The sequence below is a fragment of the Phalaenopsis equestris genome, unplaced genomic scaffold (assembly GCF_001263595.1).
Source record: "Phalaenopsis equestris unplaced genomic scaffold, ASM126359v1 Scaffold000256, whole genome shotgun sequence".
NCBI classification, from domain to species: Eukaryota; Viridiplantae; Streptophyta; class Magnoliopsida; order Asparagales; family Orchidaceae; genus Phalaenopsis; species Phalaenopsis equestris.
This window is the reverse complement of record NW_018164698.1, coordinates 868559-879460: the sequence shown is the minus strand read 5'-3', so window position 1 is coordinate 879460 and position 10902 is coordinate 868559. Positions and strand designations below refer to the sequence as shown.

The 10902-nt window shown below is 35.8% G+C and overlaps 1 long non-coding RNA gene across 2 annotated transcripts in view; it reads left to right on the top strand.

Annotated features, from left to right (window-relative positions):
* The first annotated feature begins 4036 nt into the window (after nucleotides 1-4036).
* The window catches only part of LOC110024402, a 19547-nt gene continuing 12681 nt past the window's right edge, over nucleotides 4037-10902 (top strand). For both annotated transcript variants that reach the window (XR_002293993.1, XR_002293994.1), the window contains exon 1: nucleotides 4037-4181. This is a non-coding gene — a long non-coding RNA (uncharacterized LOC110024402). The remainder of the gene's footprint in view (nucleotides 4182-10902) is intronic.

Below are 10902 nucleotides of genomic sequence, written 5' to 3'. Positions count from 1 at the left end.
ATATTAGTTTTTTTTAATTAATCTATAAATATTTATAATCAATTAAAATTATTAATTAAAAAATCAAATAAAAATATATTAAATTATATTTAAATAATGTTGTAATACAAACAATAAAAGTTAAATCTCTCCCCAACTTTTAACATCTTACGATTGTGTGATTAGAAATTTCAAAATGACTTTTTGTTCGCGAATAGCTCATGTTCGACTCGCTAAGCAAACAAGTCGAACGCGAACAGTAATATTTTTTAACGAGCCGAACACGAATTAAACTCGGGCTCGCTCGTGTTTGGCTCGTTCCCACCCCTAGCGACAAGCTTCAAGAGTGGGGCCAAGAAATCTAATTTCCGACAACGACAAGCTCTGCGAGGGGTGAAAAAAATCTAAAATCCGACAACGACAAGCTCTGCGAGGGGTGCAAGAAAAATGTAACACACGATAACGACAAGCTCTACGAGGGGTGCAAAAAAATGTAACTGCTGACAGCAATAAACTTTGCGAGGGGTGCAAAAAAAATTAACACCCTACAGCGACAAGTTTTGCGACTAGTGCAAAATATCTAAAACCTAACAGCGACAAGATCCGCAAGGGGTGCAAAAAATTATAAAAAAATCTAACATCGGACAGTGACGAGCTCGACGCCACACAGGGGCAAACAACTCCAGGACTCCACTCCAGGGTGAACGACTCTAGAGGGGAGAGCAAGCAATTCTAGAACTCTTCCCCAGGACAAGGAAACAATCCCTCCTATTTTGTTCTTTCTATTGCGGGTCGATCTCTCCTGTTTTTCCTTTTGTTGGGCAAGAATGTTCTTTGTTCTTCACTTTGAAGCAAGACTAAATATAGAATTTTCATATTTTTGCCCCACCTATCTTCTATAAATAGGAAGACTTTATCATGTATGAGGGGGTTGAGATCACTTCTTTGTAACATATATCTTTTATGGAATAAATTGGGTCCACAAACCCGAGAACACCCCAATTTCCCCCGTTGAGGGAAATCTTTCTCTCTCAATCTCCCTTCTTTGTAACATATATCTTCTATGGAATAAATTGGGTCCACAAAGCCCGAGAACACCCCAATTTCCCCCGTCAAGGGAAATCTTTCTTTCTCAACCTCCTTTCTCCGACCCAAAGCTCTATTTCTGGTGCACGGTCAACTAGACATATTTCAATTCAATACATAGATTTATAACTCCAAGTGTTATAAATATAAATATCAAGTTTTAGATGTTAGATATTGTACACCAAAATTTGTCAGCAAAATTCTCGAGACAATCTAACCATCCAGATTAAACGACATGACACAGATTCCTTTGACGAAAAGCTACAAGTCCTCGTGAATCCGACCAGTTGTAGGCCACTAGACCGGCCGATCAAAGGTCAGACGACCAAAGGGCCACCTAGGTTGACAAGGGACATATATCCATGTCAACGACTAGATAAAACTCTAACACCCTAACTATCTGACAAATATCAACGCAAAACTCTCAATTGTTCCCCCAAAGATCACACTGGAACAATAAATAGGCAAGTCAACCAGTCGTCCCTCTCTAGAAGTGACCTGCTTTTAAGAACGAAGGCCGACAAGTGTCCGAATAAAAGTCGGCCAAAAATAGCTCAGTCGGCCGATCCAACGATCTGCCGTGCAAAAAGGTGTAGGCGTGCAAAAAGGATAATACCTATACAACCCCTCTAAAGTTGGATTATTGCGTACGGAAATCACACACAAATTTGTGTGCGGTATCCGATCAAGACCACTGAAATATATTTTTTTGTTTTTTTAATTGTTAGAGTGGAGCCCACTCTAAACTTTTTCACGGTCTTGATCGGACACCGCACGAAAATTAGCGTGCGGTGTCCGTACGCAATAATCATACCTAAAGTTGGGCCACAACATGTAATTTTATACTTTTTTCACTGCATCTCCTATAATAAGAAGACAATATCACGCGTAAAGGGTTTTTTAGCTATTTTCTTTAGACTTTTCTTATTTAGAGAGAACTCTCTCCCCTCAATCTCTACTTTCAGCATATAAAAAGAGTCACAGAGCCCGAGAATACCCTAGTTTGCCCCCGATGGACAATTTGCTATTTACTCTCTCTATCTCTCTCTACCTCTATCCAGCAGTTCCGACTGCTACGTTCTCTGAATATGCCTCGCAGGATAAATATGTATTCAATAGATATGTATCCATATGAATTATGTGATATGTATGTGAATTATGGAAATCATCTTGGCTTAATAAGGATATCCTAAATTCATAAATCATAATTTTGTTAGCCATATATATGTCATGTCAATAGAAGTGACCGCATATTGAAAATAGAAGACTTCCGGCATTTTGATTCGTTTGAATTGGGGTAACTTTTTCGTAGCTTTTATTTTGAAGGCCGCTGTTACATACTTATTTTATTAAAGTAAATTAAATTATTTTGAAAAAAATTTAATTGGGGAGAATTTCGAATAAGCAAATCAATAGGGTGTGATCATTATTAGAAAATTAATGTTTAAATTGATGTTGGAGGAAAAAAAAAATCAAATTGCCTATAATTGTTATAAAAATGCTAATTTGGCAAAAATAAGTAAACATATGGATAGAATTGTTATGATAAAATTACTATTATTTTTTTTAAATATGAAAGCACTATGATTTTTTTTCTTAAACCCTGGTAATCATTCATATTCATAACTATTCAGTTTGGTCGTTTGGCCTTCGCTCGGTTGGCTATAATCGTTCGACCAACTGAAAGATTCTCGATCGACTTTTCAGAGATTCATCATGATGACTCATTGTTCTCAAGAAGAGTCATTCCATTAGACAAATGGTGCATTGCCGTAATATGATAGACAGTCTTCCTTCAGACAATAAATCTCCGTAGAATGCTAGGTGAGAGTTCTGCTAAACAACAATTGATATTGTGAATGTCTTTGCATCGGTTAAGTTGTTATTGGTCATAGTGCATTGGTGCAATAATGATGCTAGATGGACGAGTGTTCATTCGGTCGGACGATGATTCAACCTACCAAAATGATGTCTTTGGTTCAGGCGAGTGTTCATTCGGTCGGACGATGATTCAACCTACCAAAATGATGCTAGATGGCTCAATCCTCTGCTGCCTTCTTCACGCGATTCATTAATCCTCAAGATTCTTGCAGTCACATTTCTATGTACACTTAATGAAGGCATCAAGCAGTGAGTATTTTTTATTTTTTTTTGTAATTTAATTTTAATTGGCAAAACAACTAAAAAAAATGAAAATATTAACAATGGTGAAAATTATATAAAAAAGAAAAAGAACATTTAATTATTAGACGATTGAAGGGATATATTATAAAGGGTAATTTAAAAAATGAAGAATATAAATAGATTTAAATATCTTATATTTGTTATAAAGAATAAATGCGTATATAAGAATAAAACTTTTAAATTTAGATTATTAAAATGAAGAAATGAGTCCTGAATTATGATATAACATAGTAATTTTAAAAAAATTATAATTACATTTTTAAAATTTGTAATAGTTCAATGATATTGTATGAATTTGAGTAATATATATTAAAATAAAATTGTTAAATCTAAGATGAGAAAAACATAAATAAATAATAATGTCATAATGGAATGTGGTAAAATTATGATGACTAAATTAATGAATAATAATATTATAAAAGAAACTATGATAATATCCATTAAAAATAAGTTCCTTAAATTAGATTATGGCATTTTGAGAATATATGATGAGTGATAGAACATATAACAATGAATTAAAAAAATAACGTGTCAAAAAATTATAAAGAAAAATAAATATACCCATAAAATGACACGAGTTGTTTATCTTCGACTTATTTAAATTTTTTGATTTAAAATAAACTCGTCTTTGAAATGATTTGTGAATAATATATTTGTGCTTGACTACATTTAGAATTAATTTCAAATCGTATTTGGCCCAAATAAAAAAATTATTGAAATTAATAAATCAAAAATAACATAATTAAATTTAAAAAAAAACCTCCCCCTTCCGGTAGAGCCGGTCAAAATGAAACCTTAGGTTCCTCATAAGGATTTCAATTGAGTTCAGGGTTTTGGCCTCGTGTTCTCTCTCCATCTCTCTGCAACTTAGGTTTTCATCTTCGTTAATTTCAGCTCTCGGAAGCATCGATTATTCGTCTTATGCTTGACAGGTATTTGTTTATCTGAAAGTTATTATGCCTTCGATGCTGTGTCGTAATCGTCAACATAGTAGCTTCTTCACCGTCTAATGCTTAATTTTACTTGTCAAGTCATATTACATTAGCTTTTGAGTTATATATTTCTTCTTGTGGAATAAATTTACAGTAGAATCATAACCATTTGAAATACCACAAGCTTGATTATTTATTATTTATTTATTTTTTAAAATGCTTGCATGACTTCCTTTTTGAATAATCGCTCGAGTTACATGATAATAATTGGCATGCCATCAAAAAATTTTTATCAAGAACTAATCTTTATGCATTTTTGAACCATAAATATTTTAAATTCAAATTCAATATCATTAGGGCCCATTTTCAGGAAGTTTATCATCACATTGACCGTCTCATTAAGGCGAACCCAATGATACCAAAATTGATACGATTTGGGTCCAATTAAGCCCAGATCATGCTATTGAAGTACAATTGAAGATTTTTCAATCGTCAATTAAATGATTAAACAGACTTTAAATTTGACGTATTTATAGTAAAATCGAGCATCTCGATGAGAGAAATCCAACAAGTCTAAATTCGTCGAATTCTGAGGTCATTAAGAGGGATCAATGAGCTGTCCGATCAGGCGGTTAGGAAAGTTGTGTGTCAAAAAACTAAAATGCCTCTACCCCAAAGAATTTAATAGCCTATCTATCTTCTCTTGAGGGGGAAGACGAGAAGAAAATGAATTCCAAAGTCCGTTTTGAACTGAAAATTCAAGGAATAACTTTCATTTTCTATAGCCACCGAACATCGTCAACAATCACTCGTTGGCTACTATCTTCCACCGTCGATCGTCATTGTTTTTCACCACCAATCTTCTTCCACCGTTCATCTCTGTTTGCAAATGTTGTATCCCAAATACAGTTGTCACGTATAACACCCATATTGAGAACCCGAGATAACTTCCAACCTCCGTAAATGCTGACCAACGCCGACCATCACCTCCTACAGTCGCCGACTTGCAACTACTGATTATGATCATCGTAGCTAGAATAAATCAGTTGTTTCTAACATTTTTATTTTTCTTTACATTGTATAAAGACAAGTGTAGTGTCCGATGTAAAATTGTAACATCGTTCTCCCTGAGTGAAGTGGTCCAATCACCAACTACGATCTGCGTGACAAATTGTTACTGTTACAACTTTCAATTACGGCCTCTATGGCCAACTAACACTATTGCAATTACCAATTATGACCTATGTGGCCAGCTGTTAATATTGTAGTCACCAACTACAACCTATGTGGGCAATTGACAAAATTACAATCACTAGTTATGGTCTACGTGTCCAACTATTATTACAACTTTCAATTACGACCTATGTGGTCAAATGCTACTATTACAACCTTCAATTACGGTTTTCGTGGCCAACTGCTGTTATTGTGACCACCGACTACAGACTTTATAGCCAACTAAAACCTTTGTAGCAACTAATTACTGCCTTTGTGGCTAACTATTAGTATTATAGCCATAAATCACATTTGTTGTTGCCCAATTATAATTATAGCTACTATTTTACATCTTTGATTATCAACTTTCTAATTCCATCTTCTCTGATTCACGAGAATAGTGGACATGTGTATGTAGAATTTTATAATGGATTACTTTATCTGAGCTAGGTCCCATAGTTTTTCCATTTTTCAGGATTTTTTCACATAAAAATTTTGGTGCCTCCATATATTATTTTTTTTATCCGTGTGTGTGTTAGATCTTTATGTAACTTTAAGATGTCAATTATTAACAACTGCATTTTTTTTACCTTGTTTAATGTAAAATTGTAACTCTATTCTCCTTGAGAGAAGGGGTCCAATCATCAACTACAATTTATGTGGCCAACTATTACTGTTACAATTTCCAACTACAGGCTCCATGACCAACTGACGCTAATACAATCATCAACTATGACCTATGTGACCAACTGACGATATTACAATCCCCAACTACGGCTTATATGACCAACTAACGATATTTCAGTCACCAACTATGACTTATGTGGTCAACTACTATTGTTACAGCTTTCAACTACGACATTTGTGCCCAAATGTTACTATTACAGCTTTCAACTACGATTTTTCTAGTCAACTATTACTATTATAACCTCGAATTAAAACCTTTGTGACCAACTATTGTTATTGCAACCATCGACTATACCCTTTGTGACCGACTACTATCTTTGTAGTAACTAACTATGATCTTTGTGGCCAGCTATTTATATTATAACGAAGAAATATATTTTTTGTAGCGTAATTATGACTATTATAGCTAACTACTATTGTACATATGTGATTATCAAATTTGTAATTTCATCTTTTCTAATTTTTTAGAAGAGTGAACCTATATACTTACAATTACATAGCGAATTACTTTGTTTGGGCTAGACCGTGTGGTTTTTTCTATTTCTAGGGTTTTCTACGTAAAAGTTTTGGTGATTTCTCCTAATATTTTTCTTTTATTTTTGTGTTGGATTTTTGTGGAATGCTAAGACTTCAAACTATCATTCTAGTGTCATGAATCTTCCAACATGAAATAATAATAATGGACACCATGGGTATAAAAATGTATGTATGTATGTTTAAATATATGTACATATATTATTTGGATTGATAAAGGCTAGACTTATAGAAAAAAATTGAATATATGTATTTATAATTATACATACATATTTATAGGTGAAGTTCTATATGTTTACTTTTCTAACTACTCAAAAAGATTGCTTATACTTAACAATCAAGAAAAAAAACAAAGTTTGATGCCCTTATCATGTTTTAAATTTTTTTCTTAAAATTGAAGCCGCAAAATAGAATTTTTTTGATGCATTTGATTCTCGTTTATATAACTCGTTATTCACATTCAGATTGTTCGGCTCTATAGTGAGTTAAAGATAAATCCAAAATTTTTTCTGCTTGCCAATGAGCTTTAGCTTATTTGTTGTGTTTGTTTCGATTCTTTCTGTAAGTCAGAGTCGCCAGCCTCTCTGATCATTGCCTTAGGATTCCCTTTTTCAATGGGCCCTTTTACTTGAATTATACAAACAATTTAGAGTAGAGGAGGGATTATAAGAGAAGGAATTAAGACATTGACTAGATAGACAAAATGAGAAGAACTTGGAGAGCTTATGTGGGGAAAACTTCATACGATAGGTCAAGGGTGTACGTTCGAATAGGATTGGATCGAGGTACCTTGAACCAAATATCCATGAAAGAATATTCACATAAGCTACCCAAATAACTAGAGAACCAAAAAAATATTTTGGTATGGGGTCAAGACCAACTCCCAAAAGAACACATCCCTTTGGTTAATTACATCTTGGGGAACGCCCAATAATACTCTCAATTAGAGAAGTCTTGCTTACATTAAAGTGAAGTTTAGTACAAGGTGTCACAAAGGAGGGTTACCTCACAGAAACATCTTGTGCCTTTGAAATCTCTCGCCAAGCCACTGGGCAAAGAGTAGATCTCTCACATCCCAAATGGGTAGCGACTCATCGACGCATAAGGCTCATGAAATAACCCTGTCGACTCGTAGGGTCCGCACTATGCTTCCAAAGCCTAACCGGGTCATAAGGGTAGAGGGCGAATCATCGTATCCCAAATAGGTGATAGTCTATCCGCAATCGGGGCCTACGAAACGACATCAACGAAGCGTCAAAAGGAGCGATGGGGCTTAAAAAGGGTAAAAAAGGAAGGAAAGAGTAATTTTAATCGGGTAGAGATAACCGGGTCATGATACTACAAATTTATCATTCCAAGCTATTGGGACTCAAAGTCTACTAACAACTGGAGACTCTCTTGTCAGCAATCCTTGAATTGCGTCGTTCAAGGGTATCTCGATAGCCCTAATACCAAGAGAAAGAAACTCTAATCCTATGACCCTATGTATAGCTAGAAAAAGTACAAATGAAACTTATACTTGCCAAAGTGGTGAGGAAGACGCTGTAGTGAAAATAGATAGAGGTCCAGCTATAAAGTTGAAATTGCTCCCACAAAAGACTTACTCCCCATCTGGGTCGGGGAAGTCACTAACACGCTAAGCGCATTACATGACCACCTAAGTATAAATATATGTTGGGTTAGTCAGCTTGGAGAAGCACCGGGGTTTCTGCTCGGGACATGCAAGTATGACTTAGTTGTCTAGTAAGTTCTAAGCGTGGAAACCCTATTAGTTATGACTTCAGTGATAGACATGCAATACAACCCATTTAAAATCCAGCCCGAAGGCTATGCAAGAAAATAAAGGTAAATTTTAAAAATTCTTGAATATTTCAATCCTAAATTTTGATTAGTCTTAATCTTTTATTAGGATTTTTTAAAAGATTTTTATAAGTTTTAGGTTCTTTGAGAGCCTAAATGATAATGATGATTCTAGACAACCCACAAGTAAAAAGGGCGTAATAGGCAAGCACATGTAAGAAATAGGGAAGTAAAACAAGCCAAATATGAAAGAATAAAAGGCTGGGTGTCACTGGGTCAGCAGCATATCCCAAAAATAATAAAATACGGTCAAACATCGCATAAGTACACACCTGATCTTAATTCTATATATAAATGAGATTTATAATTAAGGTAAGAGACTCAAGTCTGTTGCTTCTGGTCCTCGTCAAGTGGTTCCGCCCGTTAAGCACCTCGAAACTCGTGCCCGTACCTTTTTTTTTTAATATAAGACTCTCCTAAAGACTCTAAAAAGTATATGAGGAAAGTAAAAAAAGATTTGACCTGCATGAAAACAATATTAGTATAAAGCTACCTACATGCAACATCGTGGTCATGTTCGGTGGGAGGACAGGTAAGCAGTACCTTTAGAAACTTTAATTAGATAAATAATTACATGTCCTTCTTATTGGCCATGACTCCCTGCTAGAAGACCACCCATAACATATTAGTGCGCACGTTTCACACCTAATAAACATATAAAGCGACACAAAAGTGATGTCTGTACAGGACAACCAAACCAACAGAGAACTATAGTTTGGACATCGAAAAAACTATATAGCATCCTAGTCTTAGTATAACACACCATTTAGCGTGCAGTGTCCTATCACAACATCTAAGTGAGTGCAGGATTAAGGCAAAAGACAGGTGTATGTTTGGATGAGGTCGCCGTTCTCGACTCCATTCCGAGGTTCCAAGGATTCTAAGAGTTGTCACTATATGCAAGTTTTATTAAAAAACTTAAGTTTCAAAAGACTGACCTTATGTATGGTCCAAACTAGAAATGCAACTAGTTTTAAAATAGGTTTTTGAAAATTTGGTGCATATAAGTAATAAAAATATAGATTTTTATATTTTTAAAATAGGTCCTAAGAAAAGGAAAAACTTAATTGACACCTATTAGACCCCTTTGAACCTTAGCATAACATACATGTGCTAGTCACGGTGTGATAACTATTATTGCTAATCGAGACATTCTCGCGGGCAATACTAGTTGTCGAGTCATGACCAGCACAGTGTCACTCAGCTCAGGAGCCAGTTTTGTCGTTGAGACAATTGGGGATGCGCATGCCGATGCAAATTGATCCAGTGCGTTGTGACCACTCGGTCGAAGTAGGAGTGATCACGAGATAACAAATGTTCGTCATAATTATATGGTGACATATACCCATGACGAATGAGCCGCTAGTGCAAAAATGCAAATGCATTACTCAGGACATATGATACACATATGACAAACCAAGGTAGAGCCATTAGCGATATAACATGCACAATGAATGGATTTAAAGACCTTTGGGGCATGATCCATGCTAGGTGGTAGCCATGTACCCAAGTGAATGCACATCACATACTTGAAGGATTCAAAGGCCTTTGAAATGTAATTGTAAATGTAACTATTGTCATAGGAAAAGAGATATTGCGCATGCAAGACACACAACGAGACTGAGGTGGTGTACTTCTCACTGAGGAGAATTTCACGCCAAATAAACTTGATATGCAAGCCATCCCCGAAGAAGACACGTGAGTGCCCATAATGAGTATGCAGGAACGGTGACTCGGGGAAGACACATGAGTGTCAAAAGTGAGTTTGCGATGAGCAGTGACTTGAAAATATCAGTGTGTGAGGAGTTGTGACTCAAGGAAGTGCTTACGACAGTTCGAAGTGGTGTCGTAGGAAGTGAGAGAGTGTGCGAGGAGCAGTGACTCAAGAAGATGCCTATAACAGTTGGAAGCGGTGTCGTAGGAATGAAAGTAATGTAATTCCCGTGGGAGAGAACTACACACTGGATGGACTTTGTGGTAATTCATCCACTCATATGATGTGTGAATGTGTTAGGTAGGTGTGTGAAGACAGAAGACCAAATGCAGACTACTTCAAGCATGTCAGTTATGAACATACAGGATGTTGTGCAAGCAAGCATGTAAAAGTGGAGAGTGTAAGTGCAAACCACTTGTAGGAGGCATGAATACTAGGCACGAATACTAGGCACGAGCATATGAGGGTGTATGCTCGCAATTGCACAACAATGTGCAAGTGTGGGTGTGCTAATGCATGTGATGTGCATAGCATGCAACATATGCAACATACCAAATGAAAATGATTAATCAATTGATTGGGGCGGTGGCAGTCGATCGGTCGAATTGACCGAAAGGGTAGATTGAGTCGTAGTGTATGGCCAATCAAAAAAGGATGGTCCATCGATACGATCGGGCTAGTGGCGGCCGATCGACGAAAAATGATCGGTCAAGC